This window comes from Hylobates moloch, unplaced genomic scaffold (assembly GCF_009828535.3).
Source record: "Hylobates moloch isolate HMO894 unplaced genomic scaffold, HMol_V3 SCAFFOLD_11, whole genome shotgun sequence".
Taxonomy (NCBI): Eukaryota; Metazoa; Chordata; class Mammalia; order Primates; family Hylobatidae; genus Hylobates; species Hylobates moloch.
Genome location: NW_026652286.1, coordinates 67,285,560 through 67,304,409, shown reverse-complemented (window position 1 = coordinate 67,304,409; position 18,850 = coordinate 67,285,560). Strand labels below are relative to the sequence as shown.

The 18,850-nt window shown below is 45.3% G+C and overlaps 1 protein-coding gene across 1 annotated transcript in view; it reads left to right on the top strand.

The window, feature by feature from the left end:
* MRE11 (MRE11 homolog, double strand break repair nuclease) overlaps positions 1 to 18,850 on the top strand; it is a 353,252-nt gene that overhangs the window by 54,617 nt on the left and 279,785 nt on the right. The window contains exons 3-4 of the mRNA XM_058446191.1: positions 6,864 to 7,014; positions 10,619 to 10,815. The gene's annotated coding sequence lies outside the window, so the exon portion shown is untranslated. The remainder of the gene's footprint in view (positions 1 to 6,863; positions 7,015 to 10,618; positions 10,816 to 18,850) is intronic.

Here is an 18,850-nt window from a genome sequence, read left to right as displayed (position 1 = left end):
ACCTATTCTTTTGCTTTAACTCAAAAAACTTTCTTTAGCATTTCTTGTAAGGGCACTCGTGGTGATAAACTCCTTCCACTTTTGTTTGTCTTAGAATTTCTTTGTCTCTCCTTCACTTCTGAGGGATAGATTTGCTAGGTATAGAATTCTTGGTTGGCATTGTTTTTCTTTTAGCACTTTGAATATGTCATTCCACTCCCTCTGGCTTGCAAGGTTTCTGTTGAAAAATCTGGATAGCTTTATGGTGGATATTTTATGTGTAATGAATTTCTTCTCCTTTGCTACTTTCAAGATTGTCTTTGACTTTTGACAATTTGATTATAATGTATCTCAGAGTGTTATTTTCTTAATTTATCTTGCTTGGGGTCCTTTGAGCTTACTGAATCTGTATGTATATGTCCCTCCCAAGATTTTGAAGCTTTTCCAATAGGATTTCTTTTATTATCATTATTATTTAAATATTCTTTCATTATTTGTTTGTAATTTTTTGCTATGTTTCCTGTGCTGGTCTTGAACTCCTAGCCTCAAGCAATCTTCTCACCTGAGCATCCCAAATTCCTGGGATTACAGGCATGAGCCGTCACACCTTGCCTCTCAGGCAGTATTTCTTTAAATAAGTTTTCTGTCCCTTTTCCTCACTCTTCTTCTTTGAGTAATCGCATAATTTATATATGCAAATGTTTGATGGTGTTGGGTAGATCCCTTATGCTTTCTTCACTCTTTTTCAGTGTTTTCCTTTTCTTTTTGTTCCTCTAATGGGTTAATTCCAATTGACCTGTACTTGAGTTCACTAATTCTTCTTTTTTTTTTTTTTTTTTTTGAGATAGAGTCTTGCCCTGTCACCCAGGCTGGAGTGCAGTGGCTCGATCTTGGCTCACTGCAAGCTCTGCCTCCTGGGTTCACACCATTCTCCTGCCTCAGCCTCCTGAGTAGCTGGGGCTGCAGGCACCTGCACCACACCCGGCCATTTTTTTGTATTTTTTAGTAGAGACGGGGTTTCACCATGTTAGCCAGGGTGGTCTCGATCTCCTGACCTCATGATCCACCTGCCTCGGCCTCCCAAAGTGCTGGGATTACAGGCGTGAGCCACTGCGCCTGGCCGAGTTTCTTTCTTCTGCATAAGCAAGTCTGTTGTTGAAACTCTGAATTGAGTTTTTCAGTTCTTAATTAAATTATTTTGCTCCAGGATTTCTATTTGGTTCTTCTTATATTTTCTATTAAACCTTTCAACCTTTCCCTTTGTTCATGAGTTATTTTTCTAATTTTATTTAATTGTCTATATTTTCTTGCATCTCTCTTTTCCTTTTTGTTTTTTTTGAGATAGGGTCTCAGTCTGTCACCCAGGTTGGAGTGTAGTGGCTCAATCAAGGATCACTGCAGCCTTGAACTTTCAGGTTCAAATGATCCTCCCACCTCAGCCTCCCAGGTAGTTAGGATTACAGGCACCACTATACCAGGCTAATTTTTGTAGTTTTTGTATAGATGGGGTCTCCCTATTTTGCCCAGGCTGGTTTCAATCTCCTGGGCTCAGGTTATCCTCCCATCTCAGCCTCCCAAATTGCTGGGATTACAAGCATTAGCCACTGCATCCAGCCTCATTGAGCTTCTTTAAGATGATTGTTTTGAATTATTTTTCAAACAATGTGTGTATCTCCATTTCTTTGGGGTCTGTTATTGAAGCTTTATGAAGTTCCTCTGGTGGTATTGTATATGTCTGATTCTTTGATATCCATGTATCTTTGCATTGGTGTCTGTGCAACTGAAGTGAACTCTTCTTTCAGTTTTTACAGACTAGTTTTGGCAAGTTAAATTTGTTTTCTGTTATGTCTCTGGGCTGATGAAATTGCCTCTGGGTTGAGTTGGGTTGGGCCTGAGTCACATGACTGATGCTAGTTTTATAGTGGAGATCACATTTGGTAGGTCTATTCCCTGGGTGGCCTGGACTGTCTCCAGGACCTTGGTCTTTGGGGCTGGTGCTAAGGTGAGGATCCATTTCAGGATTCACAGCCAGTGGGCCTGCTACCGGGAATGCTGATGGGTGTCGCTTCCTGCAGACCTCTGGGAAGACTCCCATTGGATGACTGGATAGTTCCTTACTGCCCTAGTCTGTAGCTGAGGTAGGCTGTGACTAAATCCCAAGGCTCCCACAAGGAGACTTTTGTCCATGAATGGGTGCAGAATTCTTGCTGTTATTGGGGAATATGAGTGGGTGAACTCCTATTTTGCCATCTTACTGATGTCACGTCCTGAAAATAAAATAAAGTTCTGTTGTTTAAACCACCCAGTTTGTGGCACTTTGTTATGGCAGATTTAGCAAACTAATACAAGAGCTTTAAAGGGAATACTACCAAACATGATCTTCAGCAAACCTTCGCATGGAGTAGCAGAGGTCCTTCCAGTTATGTTGTCCTATCCTCTCTCCATCTTGCTGGCTTTCTCACCATCTCCCCTACCCATCCCCTCCATGATTCTCTCATTTTTCTCCTGCCTCCCTCTCAAGAGAAAAGCAAAATTTCTCTTATAACATGCATAAAGTTGTTGCTCCCATCTGAAACAGCTTATCGAATTTTATTTTTAAGTACATATTTATAGGATTATAATATAAATGCACAGGTATCAAGGTACCACCTGATGAAGCCCAGGCTTACTGCTGAGGTTTCCTTCTTTTCCCTCCTTCTTACAGGCCCCAGACACTCAGTTAGCTACTGATGCTCTTCAGAACTGCTACTACCCAAACCTTGAGTTTCTCCTTTCATCCAGAGAGGCCTTTAAAAATTTTAATCACCCAATGAAAGCAGACAGAAAACATCAAAAAGATAAATGTGAGAGATTAACAAAAATTAAGGTGTCTTTCAGTTGTTTTTCTCAGCCTCTGGCTCCATGTTGACATGGAAACAGAAAATGCCTTTGGATTTTTGTCCTCTCCTTTTATTCCTGAGGGTGGCTCTCATCTCATACTCTTCATAGAAGGGCATGATGACCCTTCTCCCATAAAAGTTCTTTGCTTCAGCAGAGGGACTGCAAGGTAATTAGAGCAGAAAAATGGGTGCCCCATGGGTAGAGTTACATGGACACACAGGTAGACCTTGAGAGTTAGCGTGCAAGGTGAAAATTGCATAGAATTCAAAATAGCATTGAAACTCTTTTATAAAGGTATCATGTTGGAAATTGAAATACCATTTTCATTAAGTCCAAGCCAACAGTTACAAACTGTACAGAAGTAAAACACAAGATGAAAAAACTGGCTTGTGGGGGTCATGTTGTGTAAACATTGTTCTGTCTTTTTTTATTCTAGAATCACATTCAGCATGGCAAGTAGTTTGCACTGAAACTGACTGAGGGAACAAAAGATTTATGTCTCCTATCTGATAATCAGAAGCATATCTTCATTAAATAGAGTGGTTAGAAGATTTTCCCACAATATTTAAATGGTTTTTCTCCCTCTCTAACCCTAAGTGTATACGACTGAATTTGCTTGATACTGAACCTTTACTATGTGATTCAGCTGCATTTTTATCATCTTAAGACCTAACTAGAATTTCTCTTCAGGTAAAAACCTTTATGTGGATTTTTTTTTTTTTTTGAGACGGACTCTGGCTCTGACGCCCAGGCTGGAGTGCAGTGGCGTGATCTCGGCTCACTGCAAGCTCCGCCTCCCGGGTTCACGCCATTCTTCTGTCCCAGCCTGCGGAGTCGCTGGGACTACAGGCGCCCGCCACCACGCCCGGCTAAATTCTTGTGTTTTTAGTGGAGACGGAGTTTCACCGTGTTAGCCAGGATGGTCTCGATCTGTTCGTGATCCGCCTGCCTCAGCCTCCCAAAGTGCTGGGATTACAGGCGTGAGCCACCGCGCCCGGCCATTATGTGGATTTTTTAAGAGAAACAACTGACTTTACTTTCAGCTGTGTCAGTTGCATCAGACTAATTTACAACAGACCAAACCTCCTATTAACAAACAAACAACAGAAAAGCTGGATTTTAAAAATGGTCGAAGGCATTAGAGTGTTACCAGTGGAAGCCAGGACTTGAGGGGCCAAGTAAGGTGTCTGAGAGAAAAGGAAACTCATTGAGGTGAGCCTAGCCTGACGTTCTATGCTCCTTCCCTTCTCGAGGAATTTGCTGGCTTATAATCAGTTTAGGATGAGATATTAAGCTGCCAAGCAGAAAGTGGTGGCTAAGCAGAGGTTTGGGCATAATTGGAGCTCAGAGTTACCAAAGGAGAGAGGGATTAAGAGAGAAGGCAGCACAAAGAAGTGAGTATAATAATAGGAGATATTTTTCTTCTCAAAACATTTGTCTATGCATAAGTAGCACGTAGTCATGCTGCTAAACCAAGCAGAAAGCATTTGATAAGAAGCTGGCTTAAGCAGAGCTTCAGCAGTCTCACCATGCTGAGCAGGAGGTAATCTAGAAAACACCTAGGCTTTCACTTGCCAAATCAAGAGCTATTCCCAATCATAGGGACAAATCAGAAATAGACCTAATTTTACAAATACTGAACTGCAGCCTTGAGTCAGTCCAACCCCTGATTTGGCTGTAAACTCACACTTGGTTGCTGTTGCCCACTGAACCCTGGTTATAAAAATCAGCAGAGGTGACCGGGCGCAGTGGCTCATGCCTGTAATTGCAGCACTTTGGGAAGCCAAGGTGGGTGGATCATGAGGTCAGGAGTTTGAGACCAGCCTGGCCAACATGGTGAAACCCCGTCTTTACTAAAGATACAAAAAATTAACCAGGCATGGCAGCGTGCACCTGTAATCCCAGCAACTCCGGAGGCTGAGGCAGGAGAATCACTTGAACCCGGGAGGCAGAAGTTGCAGTGAGCCAAGATCGCACCACTGCACTCCAGCCTGGGTGACAGGGTGAGACTCTATCTCAAAAAAAAAAAAAAAAAAGAAAATCGGCAGAGGCTGCAACACAGTTCACAAAGACAGCCCTTTGCAGGAACTCTAGAAGACCTGATATGCTCTCCCCAAAGTTCAGTCATTTAATGAGACATGTTGACATCACCTGTTCATGTGTTTGGCATGGCTCTGAGTGCAGGTACACAAAGGGTTGTTAAGATGTCTTTGTCCTCAAAACACTCATCATCTGCAGTGGGAGAGACTGACAAGTAGAGAGCTGATGGCAACTGAGTGTGACAAGTGCTGTGAAAGAATTAAAAGGATGTCCCAGGAGCTCAGTAGAGGCGCACCTAATCTCTTCTTGATTTGGGGTAGGTGAAGCCAAAGTGAACTTCCCAGAGGAAGGGACACTTCAGCTGAGCCCAAAGGGCTATTAGTGTTTTCCCAAAGGAAAAGATGAAAGGTATCAGGCAGAGGAAATAGCATATGCAAAGAGAGAAACAGAGAGCATGGATTGTCTAAGAAACAGCAAATACTTCTGTTTGATAAATGTGTAAATTACCACAGAGAGTGACAGGGACCAGATCATGAAGGGTTTCTTATATCACTAGTTAAAGGGATCTCCAAGCCGTGCTCAGTAGCTTTAATCATCTATTTGAAATGATACATTTACCAAGGACAATGGTGCTCAGAACCTCATTGTTTGGTTCCTTCTGGAATCACTGGTTATCTCACATGATGAACTCTAATTGTCAGGCATGCATGTCTTCGTTGAATAAAAAGGCTAGTATTGCAATATGTATTGCATATTATAATGGCTTGATTGGTGAAGAGAACTTGAAAAGGGGACAGATATGAGAGATATTTGCGCATTAGACCTGTCTTACTGGCCTTGATGAATGTGAGACAGAGAGGAGTTAAGTATGACTCCTGGGCTTCTAGCTTGGGCAATTGAACGAATTTTCTTATGACAAATAATTATAGTCTTGTGCCTTGTCTATCTACCTTCCCAGGTGTAAGCTTCTTAGGTGAAGCAATTCAGAACTGCAAGAATTTATTGAATACTTTCTACATGTCAGTCATTTATTATCTCATTCATTCTTTACAACACCACAAATAAGTGAATACTGTTACTTTTTTCACTTGGCTTCTTATCTAAAACTACACCAAATACCATGCAAATGCGTGAGTTAGAATTTGAGTTCAGTGTATCTTACCTTAGATCCTGGAATCTTATTAGGCTTTTCTAGGTGACAGTGCTTGGATTTGAACTTAAGTCTCCTTTGAATCAGTTCTTAAATCTTCCCAATTGGTGTGGCTCATAAAGATGGCCCCATAAGCTGTGGAACTAATGGATATTTCTAGGTCCATTTACACTGACAGCCTTAGATTCTGTATGGACAGAATCTGTTCCAGTGGTTAAGATCAGCCCAGCTCTGTGAATGAAACTCCAGGGGCATGGCCATTTCTTAGCCTCCTCTTCCTTCTTGGCCCCATTCTGGGAGGCTGAGAAACACGGGCTCTTCCCAGCCATTTAGTGCTTCTGCTGAGCAGCCAGACTTGCATTGAAGAAACAATTGGTGCCTTCTGGGATTTCAGGTGTTTCTGGGAAAGCAAACTGCACCATCCAGGGTGGGAGAGTTCTGATTTGAATTTTCTGTTTGGCTATTGTCAGAAGTGGTCAGGGAACTAATTACAGTGGAGCTTCCATTACATCTTTCTTTCTCTAAAGAGAAGACATAGAAATGCTACCTTACATACCTCTCTGAGAGTAAAGCAGCCCCCTTCACTCTCTATCCCTAAAATGTCAGTCAGTGCATTTTCATCAGCACATCCCCGTGACCCTTGTGGGTTACTTCCTGCAAATGGTCTGCAGACCCCACCTGGATTCATTCCCTGAATCTCAAGGCCCAAATAAGGCAGTGGACATACTACTATATTAATAATTGTGAGCATAATTATAGTTCAGAATTTGCAAGACACTTTCACCTGAATTATCTCATTTTATCTTCACAACAGGCCTGTGAGAAGAGCAGGGGAGTTATAATCATTTCCCTTGTTTTATGGCAGAGGAAACTGAAGATAAAGCTATGAAGTGAAGCTGGCTAGTGGCTGCCTCAGGGTTACTACTGATATCGCTGGACCCCTTCAGAACCAAGCATGAATGAAGGTAGGGCATGCTGACTCAGGCAGGCTATGGGGTTCCAAGCCCAGGGGCCAGTGGGTGGGGTGATTCTCAGAGAGGAGCGGGGAGCTGAGTGTGTGGGAGGGAGCTGGGCTGAGAGGCCCAGACTATGGGGGATTCATTGGAAAGGGAGAAATTCTGAGCCTTTTCCTTTCTTTTGGTGCCTAGGGCTCATGTAAAGAGCTACCTGGGGGCTGCCTGAATCTGTCTGCACATGCCTACCCCAATCTTTTCTGCATGACAGAGGGCCAAGGATATTAAATCATAGCTGTTGGGACAGGTCTAGATTCCTCCAAGTTAGCCTAAAAGAGGGGTGTTAGTCATCCTTCAGTACCATGCTGAAAGGCCACTTTTCAATACAGTCTCCAAGGAGGGGGCTGAAAATGGGTACCTCCCTGTCGCTGTCACCCTTAGGAGCTTTTCACATGGAGTTAGAATACAGCCTAAAGGAAGTGGGCAAATTGAAGCACATTCTTCCCAGGTAGTGATTGCTGTCCTCCTTATGCACATTTGTTTGTATAGAGCTTATATGTCCTTTTGAAAGATGCATGTTCCTATCTCCCAGCTCCCTACCCTGGGCCCCAAAGCTCTTTGTGGGATCTTCGTCTCTATTAAAGATAGCTTTCATTACCTTGGATTAAGTCCCACGCCCCTGAGCCTGTCTCTTTTTATTCCCAGTATTCCACTAAATGGAAAGAAGGCAGGAAGGAAAGGAAAAACTGAAGGAGTGAGGCCCCCTCATCAATTATATCACTTTGGTCTACAAGGAGTAGCAATATAGCTTTAGGTTCAAGAAACCTGGCATTGAGTTTAGTTCTGTGATTGTAAACAAGTATTTCCACATTTTTTAGTTTGGTTTCCTTGGGTATAGAATGGAGATATTAATACCTTCCCTGCCTGACTCATAAAAATGTTGCCAAGATCACGTAAGATAAAACAAGGCTAAATGCCTTATTGTAAGCCTAGTACAGCCTTGTGGCTGGGACTTTCTCTATCAGTAGTTCTTAACAGGAGGGCTGCAACACCAGCCCTGGTTTTGGCATAGGCGTTGGAAAGACAGAAATGAAGCAGTGGATTGGTGGTCCTCAATTCAGGAAGACTGGCAGGCCCAGGGCATCACGATAGAGGAAAGCCTTGCTTGGAAATCCATCTCCCACTGTTTCAGCTTTGCTCTCAGCCATGAGCTTTTATATAAAGAGCTGTCACATTTATGGTCTTGCTGAGCTTCACCTCAGTTCTAGGAGGAGGAACCTTTCACTGACAGGAGCTACACAGGAATACAGGAACTAAGGGACAGGACCTGGGACTACACCCCATGCCTCCTGAGGCCCATGCCTGCACTCTTTCTCTGTATCAGCCACCCTGTTGGAGAGGGAAGTTTTGGTCTGGGGATAGAGAAAGGAAGGGTGATATTACTCTGGAGAATGGGTCACTTCAGATAGGATAAGTATAGAGTGAGGGAGCTTCAGGAGGACTGTCTAAGAACCATTGCCTAGGATGAGGATCCTGGGGCCTGAGTAAGAAGTAGGAGAGAAAGTGGAGAGAGCCATTTATTCCTTCATTCTGGGAGCCCTTCCAGACAAGTGAGAGCTAAAATGATCAGACCCACACTGATAACTCAGGGGCTAGAGTCACTCAGAGAGTGAGATAAGGATAAGATAGGGATGAGGCTGCTGTTGGACCAACCCACAGAGATTGTCAGAGGCATCAGCGTGAGTCTGAGATAATAATCAAAGCTAGGCGGATGAGCAACCAGTTTATTAACCCAAAGGGACTGGTCAGAGGAAAATGTGGTTTCAAGGCCTTGGGACTGACACTGGGGACCCCAGAGCAGGGTGAGAGGGTTTTAAAGGCTGGAGCTGGCAAGGGGGAGGCAGTCTGGGGAAACCCCCTAAGTTAGGGGTTGAATGCTGAAAAGAAGGCTGGACAAGTGAGAAGTCAGACAAAAGGAGAAAGGGCATGCCTGGGTTTTCCTTTTAGAAAGACCACTCTGGCTGCAGTATGGAGGATAACGATGGGGTCAAAGGGGCGGGAGAAGGCTGAAGGAGGCTGCTGAAGGCCTCATTCAGTGACAGTGGAGACAGAGAAATGAGAGACATGAAAGAGGCAGAATCCACTGGATTTAGTAATAATTTTGAGACAGAGTAGGGACTCCTTTTAAAGGCCTGCTGTCCCCAGCTCTAAGCATGGAAATAAAGGAAAATCTTGGGTTCATTCAGGGGAAATTCCAGGCACCCAGGTAGCCCTGAGAAGTAAATGAGCAACTTGATAAGCAAGAAGGTAATAATAGCTTAAAACAAGAGCCAAAGAAGTTAGAGTCACGAGATGTTCCCTCTAAAAACTAAAGATAACTCAACTTATGTCCCTGAGCTGTTTTGCAGAACCCCAGGCCCCCATCAAATAGACCCACTGCCACATAGGTCTCAGATAAGGGAGGGCTGAGAACTGAACTCTGACCTCTGTTCTTTGCTCTAAATTTCTTCCTGAGGGACCTGGAGGTAAGGCTATGCCCCTGAGCAAGAACCAGCATTCTTTTCTGACCTCACATTTTTAGACAAAGCTTTGTCTCCTGAGCCAATTGCAAATTAGAAAATCTTTGAATCTACCTATGACCTATAAGCCCCTGCTTTGAGATGTTCCAACTTTTCAGGTTCAACCAATGGATAGCCTCTGTGTATTGATATATGACTGCCTGTAATCTCTTCCTCCCCACCTTTAAAAGCCCTTACTTGCAAGCCATTAGGGAGGATGAGTCTTAAGCATGAGCTGCCCAGTTCTCCTTGCTTGGTGCCCTGAAAATAAATGCCTTCCTTTATCCTGCTGCAAACCTCTGTGTGGATGTTTAGCCTTACTGCACTGGGCAAGTGGATCCTAGCTGGGTTCTGTAACAATTTGAATAGGAGATGACTTGTGAAGGAGATGTCAAGAATGACTTCCAGATTTGCTGACTTAAGAGACTAGAAAACTTAATTCAGGCCCTCACTTTGCCATTATTTTCAAACTTTCAGACCATAAGCTGCTTTTAGGCCTCAGTTTCTACTTCTCAGGATGGGAAAGATGATCTAGAGTAGTAGTGTTCCAATGATGGTCCTGGGGCCATCCTGCAGGTGTGGCTGGGCCTCAGGGAAAGAGCCCCAGGCAGGAGTCAGAAGATCCAGCTCACATCTTGACCCAGCCTGTAATGTCTGGAGGGCACAGTATTTCTGAGCCTAGGTCTTCATTTGTATAAATGGAGATAATTATTCATTTATTCAAGAAATACACTTTTGGGGCCAAAGATAAAAGGAAGGAAATATGGTCTGTGTCTCCTGGAGTGCACAGCTAAGGAGGAGAAGCAGGCATACAAACCAATAGTTATAAAGGAGCTGAGTAAGTGCCAGAATGATGTAAACTAAACAAATGGTGGCAGTCCAAAGGAAGGAGGGACCAAACGCAAGAGCGGCATCTAGAGATAGGACAAGGGGTAACCAGGAAGATCAGGGGGAAAGGTACTGTGGCCTAAGAACTAGGCTGAGCCCTCTCTTGCTGGACCCCTGTCTTTTGATTGCGCTTCCTTGATCCTAACCTCTCTGTCCTATCATCTAAACAGCAATCCTTTTTCCCACCTGCAAGTGAGGCTCTGAGGGATTCTTCAGAAATCAAGACTTTGACCCACTCCATATTATTAACGCCTCAGCCTACAAAGAGCTTGCCTAACCCAACTTCAAGGGGTGGACACATGATGCTGGACTTCCAGGTACCAGAGACAGGCCTTGCTCCACCTTCTATAAGCATATGCCTACACAGGTAGGCTGGGTATTGCATGTTCTGAAGAGCAGATACTGTATTTAATTCATAGTTGTATCCCCAGTGCCTTACGGCAAGCCTGCCACATGGTTGTAACTAATAATTGTGTGGTAAATGAATCAAGTTCCATAAAGTCTTTAAATTTCAAAGGGTTATTGGCTCCTTTCTCGGCCTTCAGGCAGGATTGTATCCTAATCACCACACCTGGCAGCTGTTCAGGCTCCAACAGACTTAATGGCACCCAACTGAGAAATAGGCAGAGCGGACACAACACTTTGTATAATTTAACTTTCATTCACTAGACAAGTACGCATTGAGAAGCTCCTCTATGCCAGTCTCTGAACACATAGATGACCTCAAGAACATTACAGCCTAATTGGGGGACAGATATTGCATTCATAATTGCCACACAGTGGAGGCCCAAGGGAGAGGGAATTGGTTCTGCTCCAGGGATCTTGCTTGGGAGATGCTTGAGCTATATCTTAAAAAATGAGTAAGTGTTCAACAATTGGATAGGCTGACAGGGTTAGGAGAGAGCAGGGGACCTGGGATAAGGGAATTTAAGCCAAAAGATGTCCATGTGTATTGTGTTTACAGCAGTGCTATTCAAAGTCCAGATCCACAATGAGATGAGGAATTTGCCCTAGCATTACATCCTTAAATGAGAAAGTCTTACTATAAAAACACTGTCCCCTGAACTAAAGTGTGTTTGTGACAATTGATTTGCATTCTGGCCCAGGCCCTTCTGTGAGTTGGAAACATTGTTTGTGAACAGGCAGCAGATCTGGAGACTACATCACTGCTTTATAATTAACCAAGTGCTTTTCACACAAGTTCAAGCTCTTTTGCCCCTCAAAAAAAATCCTCTGAATTTGTCAGGGCAGGTATCATAATCCTCACTTTACAGGTTGGATACTGAAACTCAGAGAGGTTAAGGTTCACATCACCCCACTGGTGAGCAGGGAGGCTGAGATTTGAAGCCAAGAGTGCTCTCCAGCCCTTTTTTCTTCTCCTTCATCAATGGCTTAGGAAGAAAACGAGACTGACTTGAGTAATGACTTCATGGCCAGCATGGCCCTAGCAACAAATGTCAGAGTGTGGGGCATAAGTGTGTCATGCGTGTGACCTCCTATGGTATTCTTCATGTTCCTCCATCTCATATTGCTGTCATGTCTTAAATAGAGACAGGATGACTTTTCCTTTCCAGCCACCCACTCTGGAGTCGCCTCCACCTGCCCTCCCAGGAGAGCTTCCTCCAGCACAGCCTGTGCTTGACATTTCACTACCTGAAAGGACTTGGCATTGGTCCCATGCAAGGAGACTGTCTCATGCATTCACAGAGACAGCAGGCATCTACTCAAAATAGGCTTACCGTTCCACGAATGCCGTTCTGGGGTATGCTGCTCTTATCCTGTTAGGTGGGGCCATGATGCTGTTGTGAGCTGTCCTATCTATTCCCTTGGAGTACAGCTTCCTGAGTACAGCCTTTTTTTTTCCATGCAAAGAAGCCAAAAGCAAATGGAGACAACTACAAGAAAGGTCACATGGGCCAGGAGAGATGGGAGCCTTCCAACCAAAGGAGCCATAAATCTTCAGTTATGATCTGGCCGTTTCTCCAAGCAGCAAGCTAGTGGGGAAACCTCAAGGGGCCTGGGCCTGTGATTCCCATGGCCTTCTGACAGTGGGCACATTCTACAAAACTTGAGTGAGCTGCAGATGGTCAGTGGCTCTAACATCTGGCCTTCTGGAATGAAGCCATGCTGCCCATCAGTATCCTGGAGGGGTTCCTACCTGGACAGGGGCTCAGCCAGGGTTTCTCACACCTGCAGACCCTCAGCTGGGAAGTAATCAGAATCTTCAGCCTTTTAAAAGCTGAGTCTTAGAAAAGGCAATATAGACTCACACTGCCAAGGAGGATTAAAGAAAACCACTGGAGAGATTCTTGCTATGTGTGTCTTCCTTCACCTTGGCCTGGAGTCACATATTCTGAAGTAGCGCTGTAATGAGAAAAGAGAAAGAGCACTGGCTGGCAGTCAGAAGGCTGTCCTGGCCTCAATGCCAAATCTCTTTTGGCCCAGGAAAAATCCCTTAACCTTTCTGGGCCTCTGTTTTCTGCCATGTAAAATGGGGTACTGTCCTAGCTGCCCCAGGAATGGGAGATGATCCCAACCAATGCCCAAAGGCTTTGATGAGACATCAGACTCCAGCTGGCCATATCTTTGGCCACAGTATCTGCCATATTATTTACCTGTCTATTCTGTATACCTATATCTATTTTCCCAATATTCTTCTCCTCTGATTATTACTCTCTCTCTGTTCTTTAGAACAACCCTTTAAGATCTTCCCTTGCTGAGAAATTTCTATCTTCATTCCACTGTGAGCATCTTGAAGTCAGGACCCTCCCCTTATTTTTGTTCATAGACCCTAGCATAGTACCTACCTGACCCAATAAGTGTCCATTGAATGTTCCACCAACAGAACATGACTCCAAAATAATTTTTTATATTTAACAAGCACATATATCAATTTACTATGCACCAGGCATTATTCTTAGCATTAAACACATATTAACACATTTAGTAGTGTCATGGGATCCTTGGGGTGTCGCTTTGCCAGCTGGAAACCTCTGTGGCTGGTGGCGCCTTCTGCCTGAGTATTGCTTGCACCCACTGGGTTCGTTCCACCCACTCAGCCTGGCAGGCTGTGCTTGGCTCACACTATCGGCCCTGATCCCACACCTGCCAAGGGCAAGCCAGGTGCAGAGTGGCAAGCGGTGTGTGGGCGAGTGAGTGTGGGGTCCGGCCACTGTGCACATCCAGGCGTGCTGACTGCTGTGGCAGAGAAGGCAGCTCCAGGTGCTGGCACAGGTGCTGGCTCCATGTGAGGCTCCAGCTGGACCAGATGTACCACATGCAGCTTCCACTGCGGGCACCCATTTCTGAATGAGGGGAACACAGTGGTGCCTGGAATCTTGGAGACACCAGGGACTGCAAAGCCCCAAAGAGGGTGTCATAGCCCTGGCTCAGGGACCCCCGAGATCTGAGCTCCACGAAGGGCTGCAACTCTTTTCTCCTTTCCATTGCCTGCAATGTGGTGAGCCAGGGGGGAGTGTTTCAGCCCTGTTTGTGTTATAGCTCCTTCAGTCCTGCCATTTGGCAGGTCCTGAGTTCTAGTCCCACATCCAGGAAGAATGAGTTATACATACAGTTGGAGGGTGAGCAAGGCAAAGAGAAGCTTCACTGAGTAACAGAGCAGCTCTCAGGAGACATGCAGTGGGTAGCTCCTTTCTGCAAGTCATCCTGACTAGTATCCAGCTCTCAGCCTAAAAGAGACCTGCAGTGGTTAGCTCCTATCTGCAGGCAGGTCATCCCAACATCTCTGTGAGTCTGGCTGAGTCTGGGGTTTTTGTGGGCTTCAGAAGGGAGTAAGTGCATGCTAACTGATCCATGGACAGCCATGAGTGGGCCCAGATAAAGCATCATAAGTTCTCACTCCCAGCCACGGACTCCACCCGGAACTGGCAGCCCAGCCCTCATGTTTCAGGTCATCCCTTGCTTGAAGGTGGGACATCATGTGGAGCATGCCCCTTTCTGCCCAGGAGCCTGTCTGCCTCATGTTGCCAACAACATGTTGTCCACAGCACGCAGGCTGTTTGTGCTGAGGGGTTCCTGCAGGCCTGCTCCGAGCCACCCTCAGCCCTGCCTTTGGCCTCCCTTCCATGCTCATTGGTGCCCAAAGTCTGGAGGGGGCCAAGGCAGCAGGGGGCTGGCATGTCAGTGCTGCCCTGAGCACGTGCACACCCAGCTGAGTCGCAGTAGCACCTTGGCTCAGCCACAACTTTGCTCTGAAATCAGAGCAGGCACTGGGAGCAGGGAGAGGCCAGGCAGCAGGAGCAGGCATTTCCAAGCCTGTGGGGGTTGAGGGGGATTCCCAGGCCCCTGAGAGCACAGAGATGCCCAGGTCTGCAGCCGTGGTTGGGTGGCTGTAGCTGCGCCCAGCAGGGTGGGGCTCCCACCCAGCCAATTCCAAAGGGGGACAGGGCTCCCACCTGTTCCTGGCTCCCATGGGCTCTACAGAGCATGTAGCCCCTGCTGTGCCTTCCCTGCTGCAGCCAGCGTCTTCACAGCAGCCACTCCAGATGGGCCACCACTGCCATCAGTAGCCATTATTGTTATACCTGTTTTGTATATTAACATTTATGTCTAATAATTCCAATAACTGGCTCCTCTATTGGTCTGTTTCTCTTGTCTATTTTTCTCTTGTTTTCAGCCTTTCTTCTTGATATCTAGTATATCTGATGACTTGAGGTTGAATGCCAGTAATTTTGCATGAAAATGGTGGAGACCTTTCAAGGCTCTGGATGATGTTACGTTTTTCCAGAGAGGATTTGCTTCTGCTTCTGAAGGCAATCCAGATTGAGACAAGTCAGTTAATCAACTCCAGAATTGAACTGATTTGAATCTGTGCTTTAGTCTTTGTGATGTCCAGCCTGTTTCCAATTCATCATTGCTCCTGGAGTGTTGACCTTCCATGTGTTTACCAGTGTCCCTCCACCTTGGTGGGCTCTTAATCCCAATTTTTAACTTCCAAAAAATGACCACTGGAAGCTCTGCTTAGCTTCTTAGCTCCTTAGCCACCATTTTCTGCCCAGTTTCTGGGTCTCTTAGCTGCCTCTTAGAAGTCAGAAAATACCTTGAGGGGTGTATCAGTCTGTTCTTGCACTGCTATAAAGAACTACCTGAGACTGGGTAATTTATTTTAAAAAAAGATGTTTAAGTGGCTCACAGTTCTGTGGGCTGTACAGGCTTCTGCTTCTGGGGAGGCCTCAGGAAACTTACAATCATGTTGGAAGGTGAAGGGGAAGCAAGCACGTCTTCAATGGCAGAGCAGGAGAGAGAGAGCAAAGTGGGAAGTGCTACACACTTTAAAATAACCAGATCTCATCAGAACTCACTCATAATCACAAGAAGAGCAAGGGGGAAATCCACCCCCATGATCCAATCATCTCCCACCAGCCCCCTCCCCAAGATTGAGGATGTCAATTCAACATGAGATTTGGGTTGGGGACAGAGCCAAACCATATCAAGGGGGAAAACTGGTTCCAAATGTTGGGGTAACATTTTCTTTCTCTTTGGGATTTTGACAATTCAGGTCATCACTGCCTTCCTGCCAATACACTTAAAAATAATGTTTATCTATGTATTATTTTAAAGGTATGTATATTTAATTTTAAAACATATATACATACAAATAATATGTATATATTATTTTAAAGGCATATATATTATATGTGTGTGCATATTATATATATATATATATATATGTATATACACACACACACATACTTTTATAGTCCTCAGTTCTAATTCAAGCTATTCCACGAGAGTTGGAAAATAAAATACTTATTTTTATTTTATATATAAAGAAACTGAATCACAGGAATGTTAAATCACTTCCCTAGTTACTATGTTTTAAGTGAAACATTTACATATTTATTCAAAAATATTTACTAAGCACCATCCATGTATTAAACACTGCTGTGGGCATTGTGGATGCACAAATTAATAAGCCAGCCCTTGTCTTCCAGGGTCTCAGGGTTGAGTAGAATCAACTCATAATTCAGTGCAGTCAGTGAAACTACTGAGGAAGGGGCAGTTGCTCAGGAGCTCAGGTGAGGGGCCTGGCCTGGGTTTATCATGCTCACCTAGACTTCTTTCTCTACATAAATATCTCCCCTAGGACACAGTGAATTTCTTGAGGTCATAGTCTGGGTCATTCATTTCTCCATTCCCAATGCCCAACATGGTGCCTGGAACAAAGCAAAGGCTCCATAAATACCTGTTGAATTGCATTCATTCTCAAACAGGGAAGAAGAAAACAAGGATAGTATGAAGGCTGTAAGATAGTGGATAGTACCTTAGTTGCCAGTCAGAAATACCTGATCTGCCTTCTTCCCAGGAACTTGTGTGAACAGGGCAAGTCACCTTCCCTGTCTGGCCCCATTTTCTCACCTGGAGACTGGGGAGGTTGGACTGGATAATACCTAAGATCCCTTCCAGCTCTGTGTCCCTGTAGCTAAGTGTGACCCAACAGATGATGAATGGCCGTAGCCTAACCCAGTGTGTCCCCGTGTGCCCTCTCCAGGCTGCAGTTGCGATCAGATTGTCTTTTAGACAAAACTAGGGTGACTGTTCCTAGGTCTATCTCTCTTATTTTTTACTGTAGAAAAATGTAGAGTGAAAAGCTTTTCTCTGATAAATGCCAGGAATTCTGCACTGGAGAGGCCTGCTTAAGGGAGGAGGAGTATGAGGAGACATTTTCTATGTCCTCTTCCCCTGGGCTGGCTCCAGCCTGCCTACTCTGTCTCTCACTTTTCCCAGCACAGAATTTACTTTCCTGTTTGAGAAAACAGTGCTGTGTCAATGGCAAGCGCGATGCTTAGGCAGGAAGCCAATTCCCTCTGCTAGTTTGGCTAAGTGGCATTTCTCTGTCTGGGAAATGGGGTTGCCCAGGTCTCACAAAGGCATCTCCAGAAATGAGTGGCCACAGATTTACACTCAGCTGATTAGTGGGGTGACCTGCACCCCCATTACCCCCGAGAAAGAGTATTTGCCTCCAAAAGGCTCTGTGGAAGCAGAGAAGTATTGGCATTAGAGCAGCAGGGGAGGTGTAGAGGTTCAGCCAGCTCACCCCATCTCATGGATGAAAACCTGGGCCCTGAGTGGGTTAGTGGCTCTCCCAGGTCACACAGTTGATTTGCAAGATAGAATATAGAGTTTAATGTTACAATGAGACAGCTCAGCTGGCCCCCTGGGTGGGAGCTGGGCTTTATTTCATTCTTGAATCACATCATCAGTTTCAGTCTCTGTCTCATGACAGGTGCCATCAGCCTCCCAGCATTGCCAGGCTTGAATTCCCACCCTAGACCCTGAAGTCTGCTGGGGGGAAATGACTGGGCCAGTTATGTATTTGCAAACATACAACTCCCAAGGTGGGAGGAGGGAGAGGAGGCAACCAGGGTTGTTTTTGTGGATTATGCAGTTACTGACCTAAATTTCATATTGGCGGGGAGGGGAAGAAGAACTGCCACAGGTAACACTGACATGTTGGAGAAAGTGCTGAGGAGACGAAATGCTGACTAGGATCTTTGAAAATGTTGTCTGTTTTAATGGGATGTGTCTCTTCAGAACTCGCTGGTGGCAGGCCCATCACAGGCTCCTTTTAATCAGTGGAATCCACATTTCCCCACTACAGCTTTGCACAGAAGAGAGAGCAAGGGGGCAGAGGCCAGGGGGAAGATGTGGTTCTAATTGGAAATATGGTAATTTAGGAAGAGGATTCTATTTCAAACAGAATTGCCAGGTTTCTTCTGCTTTATGCCTTACTGAGTAGATTTTTCGAAGCAGAAAGAAACTGTTCGTCTTTTGGAGCAAGGGCCTGGGGTGATATTCTGACCCATTTTATTCCCTTCTTCTACAATGTACGTGTGTATGCTGTCCTTTTCCAAGGTTTCCAGCAGCAGAGTTCACTGTTCCCCCATGCAAGGGGCAGTACAGAGAGGAGACAGACAGGTACATCCAGCAAGGGCAGGAAAGGAAGGGCCAAGCAGGAGTGGGAGCAGCCAAAAGGCTGGGAACTCATACCAGGGGTCAGGATAGAGAATCTCTGACCAGGGTGAGGCTGGGATTGACCCTCGTGTTCATTCTTCACTCAACAAACATTGGTGGGCAGAGCTACTCACTGTTAGGACCTGGAACTCTCCCTTATAAGCCTTAAGGGCCCCCACGCTACATGCCAAGCTCATCTTGGGACAAATTCAAACACTTGGGGAAGTCTTAGAACTAACAGAGGTATCTGAAGTGTGTGGAGACCCCAACCACAGAGTACCATCAAAACCCTGTGGATCCCCCAACACCATAGGCAGGCTCTCAGTTAGGTCCACTGACCTAGTCTGCACAAGCTGCTATAACAGAATACCATAGACTGGGTGCTTTGTAAACAACAGAACTTTGTTTTTTTCAGTTCTGGGGGCAGG